Source organism: Lathamus discolor, chromosome Z, assembly GCF_037157495.1.
Source record: "Lathamus discolor isolate bLatDis1 chromosome Z, bLatDis1.hap1, whole genome shotgun sequence".
Classification (NCBI taxonomy): Eukaryota; Metazoa; Chordata; class Aves; order Psittaciformes; family Psittacidae; genus Lathamus; species Lathamus discolor.
Genome location: NC_088909.1, coordinates 50,381,388 through 50,404,086, shown reverse-complemented (window position 1 = coordinate 50,404,086; position 22,699 = coordinate 50,381,388).

Here is a 22,699-nt window from a genome sequence, read left to right as displayed (position 1 = left end):
TGCATTTCTGGTGTCACATAAATACTTGCAAGCTCAGGCAGAGTTCATACATGATAGTTAGCTTTCCACACCTCTATTCCAAGTGGACAAGACCCATTTAGGAGATGGATTTTGAGGACTTTTTCCTCAAATAAGAAGTGAGCATTTCTCAGAAGAAGCCTCTTCAGAAGTGTGGGTGGTCCAAATATCGGGTCTAGGCTTTCCAAGGGAAAAATAATTAATTTTTGGTTAACTACATCTCCATGCTCAAAATGGTGAAAAACTCCCTGACTACAGATTAATCATTAATGTCTTGAGGCAAATATTTGTCTACAGAAGGCTATAAAAGCACTGGCAGCCTTTTATTCCCTGTATTGTTTCCTCTGAAGCGTTAAGTCCTCTGTTTGACCACACAGCTTTCTCAAAGATCTTAGAGTTCAGTTACCTATGACCCCACTTTCCTCAGCTTTTTCTAAGCAGAAAATTTCTTCATTCATATCACCCACATCCTGAGCAGCGCTCTGAAGAAGTCTAACAAGTTGAGACACTTGAATAAAATTACAAGATCAATATCGCTATTAAAATATCAGATTTGACCAACCATTTATTTGACAGCAAAGCACAAAACTTGTGCAAAAGCCTTGGGAAAAGCTCTTCATACACAAGAACTCTCAGGTATAATCATGAAGGCTTCTGTAAATCCAATCCTGCTTTATGCATTATGCAAAGAGTTAAAGCGAGTTTTCACAACATTCATGTGCTCTTACTGCAAGGTCCTTCCCTGTGTTTGAAGAGGTAAAAGGAATTTTGTTGTAAACAGAATAAAAGCCACATCTAACTCAAACTAAGGACTAAATAAAAACCCCTGATGCTAAACAATTAATCATATTTAATGTGATTTTCAGGGCAATCTAGGTAACATAGACACACCACTCTTAATTTAAAACACACTGAATTACTTCATTATTTCCAGAGTGCAAAAGTGTGTCTAGACAGCTTTGAAGTCTCTCTGTATAGTATAATCTGAAAATCACTACTGAACCACTCTGTTACATGCTGCATAAATTAATTTACTGCTGAGAATTATAATAGAGAGTAAAAACTAAACCAAACATCAAATGCAGCCTTACTCTATTGATCCATTAACCTGCATTTCAAATTACTTGTATCATTTCTACAGGACACATAAATGATACTGCACTGTTTATAACTTGAAACATTTATTGACGTGCAGGGTAAATTCTAGCTACAAATGAAAGAAATGAACAATGCAGGAACCACTGATCTCCATTTATACTGGCATGAAGCTGACCTGGTTTTCATTAAATAGAGAGTAAAATGTGTCCAAGAGATAATACATATACAGGTGGCTTTGTCTAAGGCATTTCTTTGTTTTTTGGACTCATTCAGTCTGACCTTGTAACACATTAAACACCTGCTTGCCCTAAGTTTTCCTTTGTCCTGCAAAAACTGTTAAAGATTGAAGCTGTTCAACATCCAGCCGGAAAGCAGTTATTATTTCATTTCATGGACAACATTTCATGGATTGTGCGCTAAAAGCACAAAATTTCCTAAGCGTACATAATTTGCTGTTAATAACTGAGGTACAGTGATGAGAAATGTATCTCTGTGGAGTATATTTTAATTTTAACTGGTGGTTAAACTTCATGCATTTCCGCAAAGACCCACAAATGCCAGCTCATAACAAAAATATTTGGAAATAACAGACCAACTTAATTAAATCGTGGGCCTGATCCTGATTTTGAGATCTGTTTGATTTCATTAAATTTTACAGCAAAGTAAGTGCAAATAAAGGCTGCTGTATCAAAGTGGTCTAAGTCAAAGCCTTCGGGTAACGTGCACAAGCAGCTGAAACAAGTGCTCCATAGCAAACCATCCAAGCAGAACCAGGTCTTTCAAAGAAAGAAATGAATCTAGGGATTAAAATAGCATCAAGAATAAGTCCTTTCTTGTACAGTCTGTATTAGTAAGAATATGCATTACTGTTGCATGGATGGGAACAAAATAATCCACTCTCTTCAAGTAATTTTAATCCCTTAGAAGTGGTATCTACAACACTTAAAATGTATAGATCCTAATTCTGTAGTCTATAAGAATATTCCTTGTCACACATTGACAGCTCTAGAGACTCTACAAAGAAGTAGCTACAACAGAAAGATACGCAGGAGTTTATCTGTTCCTCCAATGTAGAAATCTTTCAGACTCTGCTGATAAAGTGTGACACTGACATCCTTAAGAATATTTCCTATGGAATATAATAGTAACAATAACCTTAAATCTCAGATAAACATTCCTCTAAAGAAAGCAGGGAGGAAACAGAAAACCCTAAACTGAAAGTCTCTTTGATAACATGTTCTCAAATATGATGTTTATTATTATGAAGGGCAAACACACCAAAAGATGTGCAGATAAATCTTTTCCGGAAGATTCTAAGTGTAAACTTAGTACGTTAAAATAATCATGTCCAAACAAGCTTTTCTCATAGCTACTGTGAATGAAAGCATGATTATGCTCTTCAACAGTATTTAAACAACTTGTAACCATATTTGTTACCCTAAAAAGCAATACAATCTGGGTTACAAAGAAAAAATGGTAGCAAATAAGGGTAAGGCAAGAACCGCACCATGCTTTCTGTATTAAGAAAGCTTGTGCAGTAACAAATAGAAATACAAATAGAAAAACAAATACAAAACTGAGAATATAAACATATGTGTCACTCTATATAATAAAAAAGTGAAGACTTAAAGAAGGTAGAAGAGAGAATCTGGTCTTCATATGAATTGCAGTGTTTTACAGAAGAGGAAAACCTATCCCCCTGGAAGCGTAGAACACCTTATTACCTCTAATGGTGTCTGACAGCTCAGTATCACCAGAAGAGACAGTGAACTCGTTAGTTACTGTCAGAAAGGACTAACTAGAAAGAGTAAAAAGTTGTTCATCAGACAACTCCATTCGTCCATACAGAGAAGTGTGAGAGCAGAACCACAGTGTTAAGAGCTCGAACTGTGCACAATGTCACCAGCTGAAGCCACCTTAGAGGGCTTGGCTCCATACGCTGCTTGGAAGTGCGAGTAACAGCTTGTCTACATGGGGAACCTCATACAAAATAAAGTAGGGTGTGCTCTGCACGTGTCAAATTGTTTCCCTATCAATTTACTCCAGAACAGGCCTTAGTATGGCTTAGCTCAGTCCAACATTAAGGTGGGTATACAATAGGAAATTAATGGGTGCCCCTGTGGGCAGCTAGGAGAGAAAAACTATTCTGCAGAAGGGTGAAACTAGACCCCATTTATTCTAATTTGCAATCTCCAAGGAAAGGTTTGAAGCAGCCAGCTGCCTTTCTGACATGCAATGTATCTGCTGCTAAAGGCAAGAGACCTCTTTAGCTCCAGACTGTTCCACTTTCCTCCTTTCTTTTTCTTCTTGGCTTTGCACTCCAAAACTTGTACAAACTTCTTTAGACACCTTTACCACTGCATAAGGAGGAAAGCTTTGAGGGATTTTCTCCGTGGTTCTGAAGGAAATAGTTTCTGATCTTTACCCATCAGCACACAGAGATTTGTAAGCAGACAACGGGAATGATGCAAAAAAGCTGGAGTGAGAGAAACTATAGGAATGTCCACTGTGGTCTTTCAGGATCACTCTTAATGAGGACGACTACAAATAAACGGGCAAGAAATTTGTTTCACCGCTTCTCCCCCCACTACCAACACAGAGAGGGGACCCAGAGGAGCATTGATTGGGTCTGTAAATATCCAAAATGAAAAAAAAAATAGAATCTAATTTTCTTGTCACATTGTGCTTTTTATAAGAAACGGCAAGCCTAGAAATATGTTAAGAAATAAACAATCAAAATTCAGTACCAGACATCAGCAATTTATTGCAACCTCCGATCTCTGTTACAAACACATTCAAACAACAGCTTGTCACAGCAAATTGTTAATACATTACAGTAAATTGTGAATTAATAAATTCTTTAAATTTATTTTCTCTAATCAGCAACTTATTACACCTCAAGTGCTATTGATAATACAGAACTGCTTATTTTTCATTTTGACCTCCAACAACAGAAGATAATGGGATGTTTTGAAGATGAACGAATCAACACACAGTTAGGAATTTTAGTGGGGCTTTAAAATAAGAAGCCAGGCAGAAGGAGGCATACCCAGGTATTTAGTCATTCTGATCAAAATGAGATGTCAGGGATCTTGGATAAGGAATAAAAGGTTATTTATCATTAGTGATTGGTTAAAAACACAAGAAAATGAAGTAAGACAGAAAACTCAGGTTTTATTTGGGAAGAAAAGATATCACACAAACCATGAGAAAATACTAGGATAATGTTAAGTGCATGTTTGTATACTAATATTGGCTTTTGTATATTAATATTGGCTTTCATGCTTTCAGATAATACTTCTACATCCTTTTCTTTGAAATAATTTCATCTGCATTGGACAGGTTTTCTTATTGAAGAAATTCATGTGCTGTTTCACACAGGCTTTTCTCTATTTATTAACACAAGAGAAAGCCTGAGTTCGATTTCTCATCAGAACTGTGTTTCAGTTAAAGAATGCTCATGATGGATCAGCATACCTCTAATTGTCCCTGAACACCTACTAAAGCAAGAATCGCAAATAAGGTTACAATATCTCTCCAAATAAAAACCTTGTTGTTTTAGTTCTGCTTATCTAAGAGAAACCTGAGATTTGGCACGGACTCCTTTCATCTGTATTCAAATTAAAGCAGGTCAGTGGCAATGAATATCCAGGACGCAGTCAGACTCCAGTGTTTTCTAAAAGATTCACAGAAATTTACTTCAACTGGAATAAACTATGAGCATCTTAACCAAGGGTCCTATGACTTTTGGTCCCTAAGGTAGGACACGTTGTGGAAGGACCAAGTTAAGTTTCTACAACATACTCAATTTGAGATACATCTTGACTACTATTAATTTGTTGTATTCTTAGAATACCACTCACTTCTGTGTCACACCTGGGCCACTATTTGAAACAAGTCCTGAAAGCAAATTGGCTGATGTTTGTGCACCAGACCTTCATCCAGCATTTACCTTCATAAATGGACTCCACAGTAAACATGGTGTTGTTTTCTTCCTTTCTGCAGCTGGAAATATAGAGTTTTATAATGAAAACACATAATACTGACAAAAGGAAGTCCAAAACCTGTATTTCACAATAAAGTGGCACTTTATTAAGTGACATTTATAAAGTGGCACGAAATAGGGCTATTGATTTAGAAAAGTGGATACACTTTATTTAAGCACCAGTGAAGCAAGGGTAATCATGCTATGACAACCAGTTCTGCTTTACTTACCACTCTAGAGCACTTTAAAAACAGAACCAAAACGATTCAAAGAGTAAGATATGTATACGTGGCACACTAATAACTGTGTCTACCACCAAACCTGGGAGTGGTTATAATCCTACAGATGTAATCTTTCCATTCAGTGATAGAAGTTCTATGAATGTTTATTTTGGCACTCACTTGTCAAAGCCACATTGATAATTGAAAAGAGAAATCAAATTACTTGCTCCCACAATGGGTGTGGACATCATGAGATTAGTAGATGCCTGCTAAAGAGATTGCAAAATACTATTGTCTTTTAGAGTCACATGGAAGAGTATGAGAAAGTGGTAGAAATTTTGATCAATTTCAATGTAAAATTTTATTCTGGTAGGTTTCATTATGAAATTCTACTGGACAGATGTTATCACTACAGAGAAGTGGCCACTTTTTAAAAGTTATAAAGGCAGCATTTTCAGGGGTGCTCAGGTAGTTTGTGGCTATCCTGCATAAAATCGTGCAGCCGCTTTCATGGGAAGGTAGCTAACTAGTCAGCTCAATAATATAATTATTCTTTGAGATTCGGCACTAACTAGGTCTTAGAAGCCGTATAACTCCATTTACCATTGTTATGTCTAGCTAATTAATCCCAGCTCTCAGAGTAATTGTCAAAAGTGCTGTGCCCCCCTATGCCCAATGAGCTCTGAAACTTGCTCATTCAGTGCCACATGGAGGATCTTTGCAACACTTTTTAATGCACTGTTTCAACATCCCCACAGTCTCCAAAGGAGACCAAGAATCATCATGCTGGAAAGGGCTTGTGCATCCACATCTCCTAAAATACTTGTGTACCACTATCAATAGTAGCATGAAACTGAGCAAACTGCAAATCCTGCTCTCCAACAGCTGTGTAAATATTCATGCAGTGGCCTGTACCACTCTGTGCTGCAACAGTGACTTTGTTGCATCAGCATCCAGTTACAAAGCTGAACCATTGGAGCTGTGGGGACCACAGTGTAAACACACCCGCTGACCCTTCAAAAAGTCCATTTTCACTGAACTGATGGACAAGCTCAACCTGAATTGCACGCTGAAGTGTACAATTGTCATTTGTAAGCTAGGCAGCTCTATTAAGGGTGCTGTTTACAGCTGCTTTCTGCATGCATATGCACACAATGTTCTTCTAGACTGTTAAAAACCAGAGACACAGTATATCAAGGCAATATCCTTAAAACTTCCATTGTCAGTTTTACAAACATTTGCTTCAAGACTTCATAGAAGAACATTAACAGATAAAGCACCAATATTACATTATAAATGGAGACCTTGTTTCTCAACAAAGTTGTATCATTGAAAATAAAACCTGTTCTTCACATGCAGCAGTGAAAGATCCCCCACTATAATAAACGCCCCTCACATTCTGGTCATTCTTATTACCTTATTCTGAAGTTTTCTTAAAGGCTTTAAGCCAGAAAAATACATATGTGTATGGCTAGCTGCATGCATGTAGTGCAGTCCAATTAAATTAAATTTGTGGTTAGAAAATACAATTTTGAAAAATAAGAATGACCATACTCCAGCACTAGTTCTGCTCTTAACCTTCCAGATACAGGATATTACTAAAGCAACAGATAAAAACAATAATCAGTTTATATGAACTAGATCCTTTCATGTCTACCTTTATTAGCAATTTATTACACTCATACTGTCTAATCTCATGCCACTCTATAATTCAAAAACCTTTCTGTGCCCTACAACTCTGTCCCCTTACAGTGTAAAGTTAAGAAGAGACTCTGGGCAGATACTCATATTCTGTGCTTTTCTGCATTCAAGTATCCCATCTGAAGTCCCATATTAGAATTTAAATGTATAACTGAACTGTTCTAGAGTAAGAAACTCCACGGTCTTTGCCAAAATCTTAACTCTCTGAAGAGGTAGAACAAATTCATAGGAATAAATTTATCAGAACTAAGAGAGGTATGCTGCCCCAGATGCCAAAGATTTTCAGACAAGAACAAAAAACGTATGTAGAGGAAAAATGAAGAAGAGGGAAATAAGCTGCTTTCTTTTTCATTAAAATTAACAAAAAAAGACTGAACTTTCTTTTTAAACTCTTACTTTTTGAAACAGCATGTTTTTGATACTGTACTCTATTGAAGTTACTAAACTTTAGAGAGTGAAAGCAAGAAGATTAAATAACCTTCCTAACTCAATGCCTTTGAAGGGCTTTCAGAAAATATCTTCTTGTTTGGATGTCAGTTCTCCGACTCTCTGAGCCACAACAGGATCTCATCCAATGTTTGCTCTCTTACACACACCAGATTTTAACAAATATTCTATGCAGAAGTCTGTGAGTGAACACAAACAGCTAGTGAAGCTGATGCAACATCACCATAGCTGAAGTCTGTGAGGTTACTGCTCAGGTAAATATGGTTGTAGGGCTGATTCTGGTAGCTCAGACTGACGCATCTGTGCAACAAACTACGAAAGAAGCTTCTTCAGCTTCTGCAAGACATTTCAGGTTTGTCAATAGAGACCTTAAGCTGTTTCCAGCTATGGTATTGTTTGCTTTCTGTACAAACAGAGAATACTTTAGATTGTCAGAGGTATTTAGAGACATTTGTTATGACAAACGGCTCAGAGCATGGCCACCTGAGATCAGGTTATTCATGGTGAGGAAGCACGAACAAATCTGAGGATTTCTCCAGCACGAGCAATAAAATTTGAACTCCCCAATGCCAATTGTCCGAATTAAAACACAGTCTATGAGACCTGAAATCTCCTTTCAGTCAGCAGCACCCCCAAGTTTTAATCAGCTCTGACTTATTTCAGTACCCTCTTTAAAAAATACATAAGGTAGGAACCGATCAAGTGTAAATTCACAGCTATAAGAAGAAAACTTTAAAAGGGGTAAAGAAAAGGAAACTCTAGCTCAAGCATGCAATCCTAACTGCCTTGTCTTGTCTTTTCTGTTAACACTGACTGGCTACAACAGGCCAACAGTACCCTAAATGAAATGAGACAATCTGAGCTCTCAAAAAATACCAACACAATGGAGATAAAGTAAAAAGATATTTCTAAAGCAGTGCAAATGAGGCAAAGTGATCTGACACAACACTACCCATCTGAAGAAAAAGATTCTTCTGTATTTTAAAGTGTGAGCATTTTATTTCTAGTAACAAGAGCTTTTCTTCCACAACCCTTTGCAATGTTTCTAAATCAAACAACAAAAAATGTATACATATACTGCATACACATTCAGTATATGCTTTACATATGGTCTTACATCATACACAGATAAATGTAGATGCTGTTGAGAATAATCCCGCTCATTCATGAACACCAAATTTCAACATTGAAAAAAGTATCTGCTTGAGATGTAAGAATTCATGGCTCTCAGACTATTTTTCTTTTATTCATTCTAACAGACAAGCCCATCAATACTTTGAAGTGAATATTGTTTTGTCAGCCAAACAAGTTCTTTATACTCTTCATGTTTCATTATTCTACACTCAGAATATGCAAGATAATGCATTGGTTCAAAATAAAAAAATATTGCTTCTGTTAAAAAAACCCAAACCACCAACAAATCCCCCTCCTTCCCCCCCCCCCAAAAAAAAACACTAAAGAACCAAAAAATCCCCAAACTATCCAGAAAATTCCAGTACAAACACACAGAAAGTTTTGTCCATTTCATTTCTGTCTGATGGTGTCTGCCCAAGAGCTGATGTCTAGGGACCTAACAGTTCATTATTGACAATAGACCTGGGACCTCGCAGAGCTGGTTTTTTCATCTACAGTAAAGAAAAGATGCCTTGGCTATTTTGAAATTACTCATTCCTATCAAAAGCAGTAAAAACCTCTTGGGGGAAAAGGAGACCTTAACATTAATTGAAATGATGAATTGACTAGTAAATGAATATGAATTGTTTCCAGTAAGCCTAATCCACATTCAATTAAATCAAATGGTGCTTTTGTACTGGCTTCACATGATGACAATAGAGTATAGTAAAATACCCCTCTCCTGCTTCTCTCCCCAGTGCCTAGATGCGTTGTGTATCAAAGACCTTTTCCAATTATTTTTGGCTGATTTTCATCTTACAGGGCAGTGTCCACCAAAATGTTTTAACTATTCCTCAGATGCATCTGTTTAGAAACTTTATATATCTCAACATGCTTTATCAGGTGCAATACCTGTATTAGACAAAATTTTGACTGAGTTTTCAAATGCAGCCTTATAAATTGAATGTGCAAAGGTATAAAGAATTTATAAGATAGATAACAAATATAACATGTTCCAACAGCATATGAAATTATTATTTCTTTTATTATAATAGCTGGTCGTCAAACATCCCTCTCTGTACAAATTTAGTTCAGTCATAGAAAGTAAATAACAATTTCAAAATGCATTTTTATTGAACGCTTGCAGGTTGAACACCCTTTTCATGCCACAGTAAAACACCTCTGCTTCACCAGGAGTGGCTAATGCTTGACAAAGTATTGCCAAAAGTATTGCCAAAAGATGAGAGTTAACTCGCTGTCTTAGAGCAAGCGTGCCAAAGAAACCAAGGATCTAAGCATAAAACCAATCAGCTAGAAATACACAACATTCATGCTGAAAGTTTAGGGATGAAAAAATGACTGCTTCTATCTACCAGAGATAGCTGGAAAAGGAAAATTAACTTATGCTTGGTGTTTTTAATTTAAATCACACATCTTTTCTACCTCAGAATGAAAAATGGGAGCTCCAGAAGCAGGCCAACAGTTACTCAAACATGGTAGAAAAGCAACAGAAAGTCCCCTCAAATCCTACGAAGTATCTCAACTGCTTCTGTGCAACTACAAAACACAGAGCTAAATGGAACCCTGCATGTGACCTTTCACAGATGTCCGCTCTCATTGCTACTTTGAGGACAGAGATGAGAAGGAAAGCATAAGCAGTGCCGGCTGCACAAACCCTGGGGATACCCCAAAAGACGCACCCCTACATCTATGGGCAACCATTTAGGCAGATCCAATAGTCATGCCATCATTCTATTCCCTTCTTTCTACAGCATGTGGATCCTATGTAAGACAAAGCTGCCACTGCACAGCTCTGTCATCTCAGCCTGGCTCTCTTCCTTCCTTTCTGACCTTGCTGCTTCCCGCAACACCATCTGCATAAAGCTGCCAAGGAGAGTCAGCCATGAGATCCAAAGAAAAATATATAGCTTTTAGCCTGTCAGACACCCACTGCATAGGTACAGAAGTAAAAGCGAGACTGATAAAGCATGAATACTATGCTCAACCCTTTAAAAGCAGACAAAGCCTGACATGAGCAGAGATGGTAGTTTTGCTCTGTAACTGATCCGGTTGAAGAGATAGGAGAATATTCCAGGATATTCTTCCTTGTAGGAAGTTTTTTCCCCATTAAACATGAACAAGACTTTCCAGATCGGTAGCGCTGACAGGCTGATGAATTCCATGCAGTCTGTGATTTGGCTTAAATACTAGTACTAGCTTTTTTTCTCAAGTAAGGACTTCAGTAGATGCCTCCTATATTACAGTTTGCCTGACACAGGTGGGAGCCTCCCTAAACTGTCTATGTGAGTGTAACCTACACAACAATGTCACTCAGGTAAGGCACATCTTTTTTAAACCTGTTTAATTTCTGTACAATATAAAAAATCACTTATCTAGCAGTCTTCTCAGTCACCATTGTCATCCTGTTCCTCATATTCAGTGGTCATCATGTACAGATACAATTTCACAGCAACTGTGAAAATCACACTATTTCCAGAACGGTCAAACATGGCTCACCCCACCTCAAAACTTCTGTCCCTTTGAAGACTATTACTGGTATCTCTGTTTTAATGCAGAAAATACAAGAGACCTTTTTATGACATTGTATGTCCTCACCCAACTTAACTGTGTTCTCTGAGCCCAAGCTTCCTCATTGGTGAAATGAGGCCATAATACCTATCTAATGACATCTACTGAACAGTTTCTGAGTGCAAAGTACTAAGGCCAGTCAGTAATACAAGTGAAAGAGAAATGCTGTTGCTTCTAATTTCTAGTTTCACACTCTGGGCACTGGAACTTATAGCAGCTTAATTTTCCCAAATTGCAGAAATCTGATACTGGAATTTTACAAAGACCTGGATAATGACTGCTTATATAGACAGAGCTATTTGATTGTCAGCCCAGGACTTGAATAACTATTCATGTCAAGCACATATAAACAGATTTTAACAAACATACATGTACATACATGTGTATCTTTCTTTCATGGCACACTGTGCTGTAACTTACATATTTATTATGCTCACAACTATGGTCTGGTTTATCTAACTATAGTCTGAATGAAAAAGGGTAAGCACAAAGCTGGAGCTCTTCTAATGAAGTAAGCCTGTGAAAACAGTAACCCACATGCTCCTCCCTGAAACCTGTGAGGAAGCTAATATATATTCTAGTCTTGTTTTGTGGGGGAATTTCCTTTTCTAGTGGTGAACCCCAAGAACACTGTTATTACATTTGACACATCTGCAGTCTCCTGTAATGCTTCTGCAGAGGTACAGTGAAATATGTATTTATGAGTATTTTAAACTTCTTAATGAAGAGCTAGCTAGTAATTGTGAAGGAGAAACACTTGCCACTATTAATATGAATAATAACATAGCTTGTTTTGACCTCACTGAAGTCCTTCACCTTTTAAAGCAGGGTAAAACCAATGAATGCTGAACGCTGTAACCCTTAGAAGAGGCAAAACACCTAATGGAGGGCATTAATCAATATGTGTATTACCACAGTAATATCAATAGGATTTCATCTTGACTTGAAATGACAGAGGGTCTCCAACTCCCCTCTGACCATGGAAGCAGGAGTGAAAGGAGCAGAGAAGCAATCACCCTGCCTGCTGGACTTGCATCCTGCTCTCCCAGGCCACTAATGCTGCAATTTGTCCCAGCAAGCCCAATCGGAAAGTGGCTTTTTTTTTTTTTTTACTTCACATAGGTCAAGAGTGCCAAACCAGACACCTCTCTCCTTTGAGTCAGCCGGCTATGCTAGAGAGAGAAAATGCATGTCCTTGTTTGGCCATCTCTGCAGAGGCAGAGCTGGTAGCTGTTCCATCCAGCAGTCTGCTCACACTGGCAAAAGCACTAGTATGTGTTTAGGTCAGCTTACTGGCTCACTTCAGAACCAGACAGGTCCATATGAACCATCACCTGGGCTGGAGTCTGCCCACTGTTTCAAAGAAGAGTCCATTCAAAGCAGACATAACACTCATTGATGCTTTTGCAAAGACTCTAAATTCCATAATCCAGAGGTTTCTAATTAAGTTTGGAGAGATTTTTGAGGAATTTATTCCCTACATGAAGTAGATACCTTCATTTTGGCAAGTTTTGTTGTTTTATCCACATAGCTTCCTAGATCTTGTGATAAAGCACTAGAATTTTTCACTGTATCTGGTACAGAATAAAAGAAGGAAGGAAAAGCTTTGCTCTATTTCTTCTGCCATGAAATCTTTAGTTGTCTGACTGCTAATGTCGCTTAGCTATTGACAAGAGAACTGTCTTACACACATTTAAGGAGGGGGGAGAAAAGCAGCAGCAAACTGCTCTGTGTTTAGTAAGTTCAGTGCGAAGCTATGCAACTGCATTTTGTATGTAAAAGAAATAAGTAGAATTTACTTTGAGCTTGGAGAGAAGGAAATGCTATCCCACCCTAAACCTTTGAGAAATGGTATGATTAATTGCTTGCACATAAAAGAGGTGCTGTGGAAAATTGATTCAATTAGCAGGTAAAAGGCTCTTCAGTTTTATTGAAAAGCAGCCTCTAAGAAATCACCTGCCACTCTGCAGGCCGGCAGCAGGTTTATTTCAAGTTTTCACTGATTTAATATTGTTACGGTGATAACTAGCCAACTGGAACATTCATCATTGAGAGGAAGCTGGTGTGTGCTATTCATATTGTATCTGATCAATGAATGAATTAATTTCACAAATGTCTCTTTTACCCAAAAGGAAGGACAATATCCTATCAAAAAGCCACATCCAAACAAATATTTTACCAGAACAGACCACATCGTGTTGAGCAGCTCTTTCGTGCTCTCTGTATCTCTGTATGCACCTTGTGAAGAAGGCTGTGAGTTTGAAAGTTACTCACTTTCTCTTGAATTCACTTCTGGTATAGATTTGAGACTCTCTGCATTTTGTTAATGTCCTGTCTATACTACACTCTTTATCACTCTCTACTCTTCCCAGTAAGGAGAAAAAAGTGAGATCTAAAAAAAGAGTTGATTTCCATAAATCAGGAATTCTAAACATACAATCCCCTATAACTTTTCACTAACCAAAGACTTTCAAAAATCCTAAGTCAGTTTTTCTTTTCCCCTCCAAATCATGGATTAAGTTTAAAGAGCTCATATAAGATTAAAGAAGTACTGTATTTTCGTTCTGAAGAAAAGTTTTCAGTAATTTTTAGTTCCCAGACATTAGTCGTTTGAAAATCCTTTAATATAGGAGCACAACGGGCTAGAAGTTCAAGAAGTTCAGGTCAAAAGAAGAAGACGCTTTACAAAAATTGAAATAAAACTCTAATCTGTTAGGATTTTTTTTATTCACAGACAAAACTAACCAAATATTCCAGACAAACTGACAATTTTAATGAGCATTTAATCAAATGCTGAATTTTCTATCAGACTTCAAGGGAAAGTCAGCCCTGACTAGAGGGGATAAAACTGGGAGAGATGGCAGTGTCATGGAGCTGCTAAACTTTTTATAAGCTTTCCTTACCATTCTGAGCTGCCTTCTTTCTTTCAAGGGACTGCATAAATAAAGTTCGAGTAAATGTGTAGTATGCTGGTAAAGAAACTATTTACAAGCTGCCAGAAAAACTACTAGAGCAATTTCCCCACCTACTTTATGTTTGGCTTGCACAAGGGACAATAACTAGAATTTATGAATTGTGAGATCCTTACCTCTACTCTTACATCACAAAGTCAATAGGAAGAGCCAGAACTGTGTAAATGCTCCCACTTCTGGCCAAGAAGACAAGACTTCGGACAGGTTACCAAGCCCTGTTTCCTACCTGCAAACCAGAGGTAACAGGTGACATTTCAAAGAACTGTTTGCTTCAGAAGTTATGCCCTTGAGTAAGAAGAGTTGTGTGTGAAAAAAGCTGCATTAATGTTCTGGGTGTGAAAAAGTTGCATTAATACACTCTCAGCAAACCTGGAGACTGACCTTAAATTTCAGAAATCCAAAGAGAAACAGGCAGAAGGAACTATTTCAAGACACACAGTGTTTATCAAGATAAAAGCTTCTGTCAGTGAGCTCGTAGGTGCTTCTAAAAATAAAGTGGTTTGGATAATTACAACTTTAAACATTAGCTGGACATGCACATTATTCAGTTTATTGACGTTTGTTGAAATCAAATGCAGGGTTTCAGCATAAAAATACATTATTTTAGTGTATTCCTTTTGTTCTTTCTCATTTTGTCTACAGTTGTAAGTAGTCTGAAAGCTTTCAGGTTTTGCCAGAAGGGGAAAAAGACATACAGAACTTCGCATAGCTTTAGTTTGTGGTTTCATTTAAGATACATCCTAAAAACTTTTGAAAGGTGAGAAAGTGTTGCTCTCATGAGCTTCTGAAACAAACCCGGAACACAAAAATACACTCCTGATCAACAGAAATGTCAGAATAACTATTTAGGGGAAAATAAATAAATAAATAGATAAATAAATATACTAAAAAGGTGTGTATATATGTATATACCTGACTTTTGCTAAGGACTTTATAATTCCTAAAACCACATCATATCCTGTAAATCAACAAGTACACATAGCTCCGATTTTACCAGAAGGTAAGGAGTAGGCTTGGCTGGACTAAACAGTAGTATCACAGTATTCATGGACTATATAAAGTGTAATATTAATGCACACACTACTTTGTAAACCCATGGACTCTGCAGTCAATTCCTGATACATCCCAGTTCAAAGGCAAAAATGAAAACATGGGAGATCATATGATCAACTTGATACACTCCATTTTTCAACCTTGCATGGTTATAATTTCTCTTCTGAATAATCCTATTGATATCTAAAACATATGACTACAATTTAGTCATGGAAATAATTACAATGCCACCCTAGGGTTCTGACTCTGCAATAAGCTGAATATACTCAACTGTCTTTGCAGAAATCAACTACCTTTAAGGTTAGAAGACTGTTTGGCATCAGTAAGCACTGCAGATCAGTGCTTGGCAGTCAGCAGAGAGAGCTGGCAAGAAGATGGTCTGGTTTGGTGGTCCTTTTCTCTATTTGTCTTCTGTGGTTGTACCTACTATTAAATAAATAAATAAATAAACAAATAAATAGAAGATTTTGCTGAAGGAGACCACAGTTGCAGCCCTACGTGTGCCATAAGGATATTTATAGAATACTCCTCTAATGTTACTTTTAGGCAAGCAATTGCTGTGTTTTTCACAAAGTTATGCTGCATTAATCACGACTGGAATCAGAAGAAGCCTGTTCAACACATGTGAATATTGCCCATGCCATCGAAAGAACCTGAGCAACAGCTCCCACAGCAAGAAATGTCAGGAATAGCCTCTAACCAGACTGAACTGAGTTGTAACGCACTGACATGGGTAAAAAGTAATTCTGCAGGTACAGGGTGGTCTAGTCAAGCCTTGTTTGGTCATGGAGTAAGCTGGTGACTGACTGCTTGCATAGCACATACTGCTTCCCTCCCTCAGCGAGCAGAAGGTGATTAGAACTGCCATAATCACAACTGGCAAAAAAATCTAGGTTCAGTGGTTTTTCAAGGCTAAAAGCAGGAAGCTATGGCTATCCTCACTCAGCAAAATTTCTTCTAGAAGACCACTGATAGTCTTTTAGAGAGGGCATTGAGAAAAAGCAGCTCACGTGTGGCACAGCTGAAAATCCTTTTACCAAGGCACCTGAAGATTATATTTCATTAGCTGCTCTGTCAGTTTTGTGGGTTTACAGTTGCCAACTATTAATTTCAAAAGAATGTTTCATATCACTGTGAGAACACTACAAAAGAGTATGGCACTATGAAATTAACAGTGCATAGGAGAAAATACTGAAAATTACTATGTGCAGAGATTTGATAAGAGGATAAAACAGAATTGGAATAAGGAAAAATGTATTTGCCTAATCAGTGCTCTATAATAGCATGTATTGCAAGAAAATGTAGTTAAATATAGAAACTAGCATGATTTTTAATTAGAAGTATGTTCATCTATGGTGTATGCCTGTGTACTTCTTGAAAGGAAAGCTTAGAGTTGGCTATCTTATATGGAAATGTTACTCTGAAGGCCACATTTTTTTTATTTTATATTTTTAGCTTTTCTGTATTGCAGCTTGTAGCCCAAACTTTCCAATTCAGACTGCAAGCAAGAGAAATCACAAGTGTTCCCTTTCCATGAATAACAGGATACAAAACCCACCTATCCCTACTCTACTCCACAGGTGTTCACTATCTTCATTCTCAAGCAGCCTGATAGATGACTTAAACAATTCTATCTAGCTTTTCCTTTATTTTTAATCTTGCATTTTGCTGCTTCTTTTCAGCCTTGAAAAGGAACTAGGTCCAAATATTTGTCTGTTTCCCACCTGTACTGTCAGGTCTGATGAGCAATGTTTCTTCTTACACGTACAAAATCTCAAATTAGAATAAATAAAATAAAATGTTAGGATGCAGTTGGCTTTACTACCGTAAGAACCGTAGAAGGGAGCAGTGGTGTTGATATTCTGTGAAGGCTGACGTATCTTGCTGCTTGCCCTAAAATAAACTGGAGGTGGCGAAAGCTGGTGAGCCCTCAGAGATGGAAAGGTTGTGCTCAAGATGTGTGTATTTGACATTGTACTTGCAGCTGTCAACGTACATACCCTTGTGCGTGTGCATGTGTGTGCCAGTACATGCACAGTCTGTAAGCCCACGCCACGAAGCCTGCTCTCCCTAGCGCCAGCTGCTGCCGCGACAGACCGGGTGCACGCGCGGTCTCCGAAGCCCTGCCGCCGGTGGCGGTGCCGGGTGACCGAGGGGGAGAGCAGCTCCTCGCTGCTTCCCCGGGAAGTGCCGGCGCGTTCGGGAGCGAGGGGCAGGTCTGCGACAGGGACCCTAGAAGGGGAAGCCTCTCCTGCTTGGGAGCGGGCTCCTGCTCCCGGAGGAGGCGCTTTCCGAGCGCCTCTCCTCCGCGGACCTCGTCTGAGCTTTGTGGGGAGGCTCCGTCCGCTGCGCGGAGGAAGGAACACTCTGGGCGCAGCGCGGCTGCTGAGGAAAACACGAGCAAACCGACGACCGGCACCGGTCCGGGGAGCCGCGGAGGGGAGCGGGACAGGGAGGAGGCTCCGATGGCCCCTATCCGCGCCCCCACCGTCAGGGCAAGGCGTGTTCCCCCGAGGGCGCGGGTAGCGGCGGGGCCGGCGGCGGCAGGTGTGCGCGGCAGAGGAGGAGCAGGAGCAGACGGCAGCCGCCCTCCCGCCGCGCCGCACCAAGCCCTGCTCTCCCGGCCGCTGCCTCAGGTACTGAAGGGGCCGCGCTGCGGAGCCGGGGCGATGCTGGGGTGTCCGGTGGGGGGCCGGGGGCTGCGAGGAGCCCGCAGCCTTGGCGGCCGGGACCGGTCTCGCTTCCCGCGGCCGGAGGCGGGCCGTGGCCGGTAGGGAGCCTTCCCGTTGGGCTGACTCCGCTGTGGTTCGGAGGCTGGGGACCCTGTTGGCCTGCCTGAGGAGGACCGGTCCCGGCGGGCCGGTGGCAGCAGCGGCCCGAGCACCCCTTGTCAGCACCTGCGGCCGGAGTCGACGCGCACCGAGGTTTTCCGCAGCCTCTACACGCTCCTCCTGCGGGCGCGGGGAGCCCACAGGAAGGTGGCTCCCTACTTGGTAGCCGACGAGCGGGGGTATCTCCTGGCAGCCGCGCTCGGCAGCTCCCGCCGGGTCGGCCCGAAAGTACCGGGGGTTACTTTCCTAATAAACAGTAATTGCTCAGAAGTGAAACGGGGGTCGGGAGAGATGGCGTGTTCTTAAGGAGTGAACGGCGAAGACTGAAGAACAAATTTCTCTTACCCGAATAATGTGTGGAAGAGTAGAGCCGTAGCCAGCCCCTGCCGTGGTTCCACGTGTGATTTAAGGTAAATCCTCTCATAGGCCTACTAGCGCATTTTATGGTTAGCTGCTCCTAACACGTACTGTTCCATCTCATAATTAACTTTTGTTTAGTCCTGTGCAGATCTCTGAAGTATCTCTTCCTCTGATGCCATCAAACATACTGATTTTTACTCTCATGAGTGCTCCTCCACCATATTTACGGGATCTTTTCATTCTTATGAGTGAAGTTGGGACCATAATGCAATACATTTTTGATGGCTACACTCTGACTAAGCAAAAACTTGAAAACACTCCACACTTTTGCGCTTCTCTGCTTTTCTTTCTCTGTATATGCACTTCCTTTTTGTCTGTGAGCAACTTTAGTACTACTTTTTCAGTGTGGTTTTTTTTGTTTGTTTTTTTTTTTGCAAGCCGTAATTCTGTGCTTGTGCGTCTGAGACATTTCTGATACAGACTGTCAGTGCCATCTTCACCAGATGAAGTCTCCAATTCAGCAGAACAGTGGCAAAGACTACAAACGCATAGCCCATGGTTTGCTGGAATCTGTTCTGCATTTTTTTGTATTAAGAAGGAACCCTGAAGGCAATAGCAGGGTAATATCATTGTCCAGCTTCCCTATGGCAAACATCAGTTTAAGTCCACTTAGCTCTGGTTTTCAGAAAACTTCTTAAAACACAACAGCAGCGCTAAAATGGAATTAAGTGTTTGCCCTGCACATTTAGTCAGGGACACATAGTTTTAAGAGGGGATTTATTTACAGATTATTTCAGGATAGAACTTGTACTAGTGATGAATAAAATACCTTCTCAATCCATATCTAAAAAGAAAGGATTTCCTTAACTTTCAGTGCTGAGGAGCATCTGAGCCTGTGTGCAGTAGGATTAGGTACAAACAGGATAAAAAAAAAAAAAAATCATACTTCTACATCACCTCACTAGCCAAAGTCTGTTCTGAACAGGCATAATCTTTAATCCTTCAGTATTTGACATCTTGACACTAAACCAGGTGTCATGGTTGTTGTGTAGACATGGATTTTTTTTTAATGCCTTCCACACCTGATCTGGGAAGGCATAAAGAAAAGTGCAATAGACAGTTATAATTAGCCTCAGTTTATGATTGAATCCTCAATTTAAATGAAACTTTGTTTCATAGAGAATGAGTTTTACACCCTTATAGTCAAAAGTGAATTTTCACTTTCAAGTGAAATAAAGTAAGTGTTGTTCTCAGGGCAGTAGTCCACTCTTTGTAGACAATAGCATAACAGTATGTAGAAACAGAGAAATCTTTAAGTATCTTTGTAGCTGGAAAGGTTGCGTACAACCTTAAACTTAAAAGGAAGTTCATTAGCACAATGATTGGCCTCAGAGTGTGGACTTTGTGCAAATAGTTGCAGCAGGGGGTTTGTGTCTTTTTACTTTGAAAAGTGATCAGACTGCTTTAAATATTTACAGCACACTCTAAGTTACAAGAGTGTCTAACTTGGGACTAGAACCAGGATTTTCACTTTAAGATGGTGTGTATGAGTGTACTTGGATGCTTGGCCACACAGCAAAGAACAAGCCGGTGTTGTCCTGGGTACAGGAAGCAGCCTTGTCCCTGCTTAATTTTGAGTAGTCCTTTGTCTTGAAGTTTCTCTTTCTTTGTGTTTGACCAAAATTATTTGAAGAAATGAAGCAAGACGTCCTTTTTTTGTATGCTTCTTACAGCTGTCATGTATAGAACGATGTTTGCTCTAGTATGTGTGATTTAATTAGTTTTATAAAGTGGTGCATGAAGGAGCCGTGAATGCAAGGACAAAGCACAGGGTTGAAGAACTGAAAGAAATTATGAGTAAAAAAGAAATCCTTGTGTAAATCCTAATTGTTGTCTAAGGGTTCATTTTCTTGTGTTATTTCCATTTATTTCAGCAATCCATGTGGCTATGTCTGTGTCTTCTCGGGAAACCACTAATTAAGCAATACTGCTTCTCCCTAAAAATCAGTAGGGAGGACAGTCAAGTTCTGGCCAGAACAAGAATTCACTGCATCCCCTCTCATGATGTAAGAAGTAAAATGTCTGGAGGTGGAAGAGTTACAGGATGGTCAGAATTAAGGAACGTAAGCAGTTTTACTCTTGGCAAGTCAAATCCCACAATGAAAGTATCGTTCAGTGGAGAATGATACTGTGGGTTTGGTTGTTCTTTTACAGGGTTGAGGGAAGAAGGCAAAGGAATTTGATATTACAATATAGGTGAATTTTATGTTGGGCTTAGCTCAGAATAGCTCTGTCTGCCTCTTCAGCATCTTGGTCTTCCCTGGCTTGTTAGTGATGCTGTATAGTTGGCAGATGAACAGATGCCACAGAACTTTCCATCAGAGGAAATGTTAGTGGTAGGAGGAATGTCTTTTTGGGAAGGAGCTGTGAAAAGTTTGAGAATAGGGCAGATGAATGATTTCTTAAAGTTCGCCTTTTTTTTTTTTTTTTAAGAGAGACATGATGCTAAAAGACAGGATAGTGCTGTCCTACTGTACAGTCAGTAAATCTTTCTTCTTTGGATTTTGTCTTTGCTGCCTGATTTCAGCATTAATAGATGTGATGATACAATTTTTAAAATAATGTAAGTCAGATGCAATTCTTCTTTAGAAGAAATTACTGTGACCAAAAAAAAAAAAAAAAAAACAAAGGGAAATCTGTGACTTGCAAAGGCAAGAACTCCAGTTAAGAAATACCAGCACTGGTGGCACAAGCGGACTCCATTTCTTCCTGCCCTGGATCAGTGTGCATGTGTTATAAACCTGTATATCTGTTGGCAAGCTTAACATTGCTGCAGATTGACTTTTTTTTTTTTCCCCTACTATTGGAGTCCCTCCTCCATTTGGTAAAATAGCTCTTCTGTCCTTTTTTATATTCCTTACCTGTCATATTTAATCAGGTCCTGAATGTATTTAATTTTATTCATAGAACCACTGTGCATGGAAGGCCATTTAAAAAATTCCTTCAGATTGTGCTTTTAGTACGAGTATTGTGTGTGATTTCTGGGTGTCTCGTAACAAACTAATTACATTTCACAAAAGCTGCAAATCTTGGGTAGATACTGGAACACATATGGCCAGATGTCTTCTAGTTCTTGGTGTCCTAGCTGGCTTTCAAATCCTTTCGGTGACCGTTTCTGCTGCAAAGCAGAGAGCTTCTGCTCGCACCTGTTGGTCTGTCTCTGTGAATAAGAAACGAAGTGCTAACAACTACTAGTCATTTGAGAAAACTTTGAAAGAGGTCAAGTTCCAGCATTCCATAGGACATATAAACTTGAGAAAGAATTCATTTTGCGAAAAGGGCTTTCAATGTCTGTACAGCAAGTTCATTCTTTTCCTTTCCTCTTCTGTTTGTACTTTAGTCATATATACCCTGCAACTTCGGTAAGAAGCAAAGGGAAGTCTGTTGTTTCATGTACTGCACACTTACTGGTTTCCCAGAACATAGCCTTTCGAATGGACTGTACAAGGTAGAAAACTTCTGAAAATATCTATGAGCATACCACTACCAACTATTGTTAATACAAATGAAAATTTCTTTCCCAAAGTCAGTGAATTAAACACCTAAGTTCGTATTTAGCAGTAAATAATTATCTGTTAAGATCTGATCTGGTAAACTACTATGCAGTAGTCATTTCCTCAAACTCAGTTACCAAAATAGGCCCTGACATTCAGAAGAATTGAGCCAATACTTCATGTAGTAAAATACAAGAAGCAGTTGTTCTTACAAACACCCTTTACAAATTTTCAGGATAACCAGGAGATGAAAATTACAGGGAGTAAAATATGTAAGGTCAGGGTTTTAAAATGAAGGAAATGAGCAGTGAGCTATTGCTCTCTGAATGCATTTAAAAGCTTCTTTGCACAAGCCAAGAGAGAAACTTTGAAACTTAAAATCAGTAAAAAAAGAAAAAAGAAATTAAAAAAAATCAAACCCATAAGAGCAGAGCCCAGTGTCAATGTTTATTCTATTGTGAACTATAACAATGTTGATGGTTACTAGTAAGAGGCCTTTATTTCTTGAATGCATGGCTACAGCACAAAAAGGGTGTTTAGAAATCTGTCGATAGACATCTTAGGACCACCAAATCCTGGTTTAACTAACTAGTATGATTTATGAGAAAAAAAAAAAAGCAATTTCCTACTGTGACATTGTACATGTATATAACCCACCTCAATACGTGATAAAATTAATGAGAAAGTTTTGTTCTATTGTAGTGTTTTGGGTTTTTTAAATATAAAAATATGCTAAAGTGGCTCTTTTGTAGATTTT